Here is a 4,954-nt window from a genome sequence, read left to right on the forward strand (position 1 = left end):
GCAGGAAGAATGATTCCTAATTCACCACAGATGGTCTGAAATTAACTTTGAAGTGGCATGTCTTGTTAATCCCCAATATGTAGAGAGACAGTAAAAGCTGTTGTGTTTGATCAAATTAAAAATGACAGAGTAGAACAGAGAACCTCAGTCCTCTGACTGCTAATCCAGTATTCTTTCTGACAAACTACATTGTGTCTTATGAAGTTTAGGTCACTTTGGAAAGTCAGCTAAAAACATGTGGTATAGAGGAGTGCAGTGAAGTGATCAGAAAATCCCATTATGATGACTTGAGTGGGAACAAAATTTTAGACAAGCAGAAGCAACAAGAAACAGAGGAGCAGCTGAAAATAGATTTATCTAACATGGAAATGAAGAAGCAAGTAGAAAAGAGCAACCATATTTTCTTTGATGAAGCCTCTGACAGGTGGCATTGATAATTCAACAGCTGAACTGCATTAAAGTGGCAAGGCTGCTTTGTTTGGGGAGGCCAAAGCAGAAGAGGAAACTTTGTTTTCAGACTGCCAGTGTGGTAAAACAAAAGAGGACTTTATGAACATTTACAAACACAGCCTCTTGAGGCATATCTCCCTACTTCAAATGAATAGATCATTTGTCTTTATACTGTTGGAAGGAATAAATTGCCTTTTATTTATTGTTTTGGGTATTGCACAACATCATTATAAATAGTGATATAGTGGGTCATATTTAACCATCTAAATTTTGCAAGGTGTCTGAGGTTGGAGTATTTTTTGGTGACTCAGTAAATCACCTGGCCTTTTGAACAAACTGTTTTTAAGAAATGCTATTAACCATTAATTTAATGAGAGGGTCTTTTGAAGGGGCAAGTTCCACCTTCAGCTCCACCTGACTGTACCCACTATAGCACAATTGGAAATTTGGGTATGTATGTATTTATTTAAGGTATGCATAAAATGTTCTGTGTGCAAACACCAATTTAATTTTGCTTTAAATTACATTAATATATGCCAGAAGATTATAGCATGGAACAGTCTTTTAAAGACAAGTCTCAATCTCCCTCTGCTGTACAAAATACACATTAGGTATATGATCCTTATTGTTTATAGTCCTTTCTATGTTTTCAAAGTGTTTCTAAATAGTCATTAGCTACTGCTACTACTTTATCATCAAAACAGCAAATATCATGTGCCCACCTACTATGGCTAAGCCATTGTGGATATTTGAATACATAGGAGATACTGTCAACAACCTAAATTGTGTTCCTGTTTCTGAGCTCTCTGTGCCCAATCCATCCTTCATTTCTCTGCTCAAATACTCTTCCCCATGTATTGCTTTAATTGCAGCAAACCAATCCTCCCCCGCTTCAAAAATGTTTAGTGGCTTCCCATTGCCTGCTAAAATGAAAGTATATGGTTCTTACACTGGTATGCAAAACTCTCTGGAATTATTTTTATAATCAGTCTTCCTCTATGATATATTACCTCCCTTCATGCACTATGTATTCCAAACAAACAGGAAAGTTATCATCTTTGAATTCCATTGTATCTTCACTCAGCTTATTGCCTTTGTGTATGACTAGAATGTATTCCACCTTCCATTTTCAGTTACTAAAATCCTTTTATTACTTTAAAAATCTGGTTACTCAGTGTAGTAGCAGCCCTTCTTCCTCCACTGTGGTCAGCTATGACCCCCTGACTTTCCAGCAACTGTCAAAGGGGCCCGCAGTTGGCATTGATCTTGGCACCACTTACTCCTATGTGGAGTCTTCCAACATGAGAAAGTGGAGATAATTGCCAATGACCAAGGAAACAGGACCACCCCAAGCTATGCTGCCTTCATGACATAGAATGTTTAATCAGTGATACTGCAAAGAATCAAATTGCAACAAACCCCACCAATACAGTTTTGCTGCCAAATGTCTGGTTGGTCATAGATTTGATGATGCAGTTGTACAGTCAGACATGAAGCGTTGGCCTTTTACAGTGGTGAATGATGCAGGCAGACCTAACTTCCAGGTGGAGTACAAAGGGGAGACCAAAAGTTTCTATCCAGATCTTGACCAAGATGAAAGAAATTGATGAAGCTTACCTTGAGAAGACTGTCACAAATGCTGTGGTCACAGTACCAGCCTATTTCAATGATTCCCAACAAAGATGCTGAAACCATTGCTGGTCTCAATGTGCTTTGAATCATCAATGAGCCAACTGCTGCTGCTATTGCTTATGGCTTGAACAAAAAGGTCGGTGCCAAGAGAAATGTCTTGATCTTTGACCTTGGAGGTGGTACTTTCAATGTGTCCATTCTTACCATTGAAGATAACATCTTTGAGGTCAAGTCTACATCTGGGGACACCCACTTGGATGTGGGAGGACTTTGACAACTGAATGGTCAATTATTTCATTGCCGAGTTCAAGTGAAAGCACAAGAAGGACATCAGTAAAAATAGGAGGGCTGTTTACTGTCTTCGCACTGCTTGTGAACATACAAAGTATACCCTCTCTTCCAGTTCCCAGGCTAGTATTGAGATTGACTCCCTCTATGAAGGTATCGACTTCTGTACGTCAATCACTGGAGCCCATTTTGAAGAGTTGAGTGCTGATCTCTTCTGTGGCACACTGGACCCTGTGAAAAAGCCCGTAAGAGATGCCAAGCTAAATAAATAACAGATTCATGACACAGTCCTGCTGGGTCATTGCATTTGAATCCCCAAAATCCAGATGCTTCTGTAAGACTTTTTCAATAGCAAGGAGCTCAACAAGAGTATCAGTCTTGATGAGGCTGTTGCTTATGGTGCGGTTGTTCAGGCTGCCACTTTTCCTGAAGATAAATCTGAGAATGTGCGGGACTTGCTGCTGTTGGATGTCATTCCTCTTTTACTTGGAATTGAAATTGCTGGTGGAGTTATGACAGTTCTGATCAAAGGTATTATCACTATCCCCACCAAGCAGACACAGACCTTTACCAACTATTTGGACAGCTAGTCTGCTGTGCTTCCTCAGATTTATCAAGGTGAGAGAGCAATGACAAAGGATAACAACCTGCTCAATAAATTTGAGCTCACAGGAATCCCCCCAGCACCCAAGGATGTTCTTCAGATTGAAGTAACATTTGACATTGATGCAAATGGCATCCTCAATGTTTCTGTTGTGGATAAGAGCGCAAGAAAGGAGAACAAGATCACCATCATGAATGATAAAGGACATCTGAGCAAAGAAGACATTGAGCATATGGTCCAGGAGGCTGAGAAATACACATAGGAAAGTTGACAGCAATGTGGAGTTACTGCATCAAGTTCATGTGAATCTTGCAAAGTGCATCAACCTTTGTATCACAAATGATGGAAATCATATTGAAGATGTTACTTTTTAATATTCCAATTAAATAAAATGTTGTTGAAAATTTCATTCATTTCATTTCTTGAAAATATGCATTTTTTTACTATTTGTACAGACTTTATGAATACCCTTTACAAGGCTGAGGGTGAAAATCAGAGAGATGTCTTCCAGGAATTCTCTTGAATCTTATGCTTTCGACATGAAGGCTACCATAGAGGATGAACAACTGCAATGCAAAATTGGTGATGAAGACAAACAGAGGATCCTTGACAAATGTAATGAAATAGTCAGTTGTCTGGATAAGAACCAGACTGCTGAGAAGGAAGAATTTGAGCATCAGTAGAGAGAATTGGAGAAGGTCTGCAACCCCATCATTACTGAGCTGTACCAGAGTGCAGGGGGGCATGCCAGGAGGCATCCCAGGGAGTGGAGCAGTCCCATCTGATGGTGCTTCTTCTGTACCCACCACTGAAAAGGTTGACCAAACACACCAGAAGAAAGAGAATTCTACACAGCTTCCCAAAAATTGAAGGACTCAAATTTGGAGCCAAGGCAGTAGGGGTTTAAAAATAACATTTAAGCTACTGTGTAAATCTGGGCATTCTTGAATACTTGAATTTGTGCAGAGGGAGAGAAGTGAACAACATTGCACTTTATCAGTACTGTAAACAGGTGGAAATGCAATTCTTGTCCTGGAGAATAAAGTGTGTTTAAAACAGGAAAAAAAAAGAATCTACTGAAATACAGTTTTATCCATATAGCCTTCACCTATCTCCCTAGTTGCAAAAAATTTCTCCCTAGTGAAGCTCTCATAAAACTTTATATCTTTTCTTTACTCATACAATATTCAAGTTTAGATAATAATTATTTGGATATGCATGCTAGTTACACTACTAGATTGTAAGCTCATTGAGGGTAGGCCTATGTTTTATTGAATCTTTTTTATCCTCTGTCCCAAGCATAGTATCTTGTACATTGCATTTGCGAAAAGCATAATGTTATGACTTGAATTTGAGTGTATAGTTCCTGTAAATGTCAATCCCCAATTCTTTTAAATTACAAATCAGTAACTTCGTAAATGAGGCTGGAGATGAATAGGGACATTATTTTGGATGATTGATGTGAAGCACAACCAGTGAGGGTCTGTGATAAGATAAAAAAAAGCTACTTGTTCTAGAAATTGGTGGCCATAAGTCAGTACTATAGTCGTTGTATATGTTCTCTTGATTCTGTTTTTTTCTTTATCCTTGATCATTCTCGGTGAATAACACTTCAAAGACTATAAACAAATACTTTTTAAAAAGATTTGAAAATTAAGCGTAATATGAAAAATTGCCCCAAATTGTCACTAATAGAGAACTGTACAGCAATATAACTGAAGATTCACCTCGCAACCAGTAAGTTCAATCACTCGATAAACATTTACTAAACACCTACTATGTGCCAGGTACTGTGCTAAGCAATGCATATTTGATGAAAATTATAAAGTCAATGTAGAAAGGGCTGTGGTAAGGCATAACATGTTGAATACATTGTTGGCAGGGTGATCAATTGACTCAGACATTTTGGAAAACAATTTTAAATTATGCAAAAAAGAAAAAAATAACTAAATGTACATATTCTTTGTTTCAGTGATCTCA

General features: G+C 38.2%; 1 pseudogene; it reads left to right on the plus strand.

Moving 5' to 3' along the window:
- The first annotated feature begins 1,559 nt into the window (after positions 1-1,559).
- On the plus strand, positions 1,560-3,844 carry LOC118835816 (annotated as a pseudogene).
- The last annotated feature ends 1,110 nt before the right edge of the window (positions 3,845-4,954 follow it).

Source organism: Trichosurus vulpecula, chromosome 1 (assembly GCF_011100635.1).
Source record: "Trichosurus vulpecula isolate mTriVul1 chromosome 1, mTriVul1.pri, whole genome shotgun sequence".
NCBI classification, from domain to species: Eukaryota; Metazoa; Chordata; class Mammalia; order Diprotodontia; family Phalangeridae; genus Trichosurus; species Trichosurus vulpecula.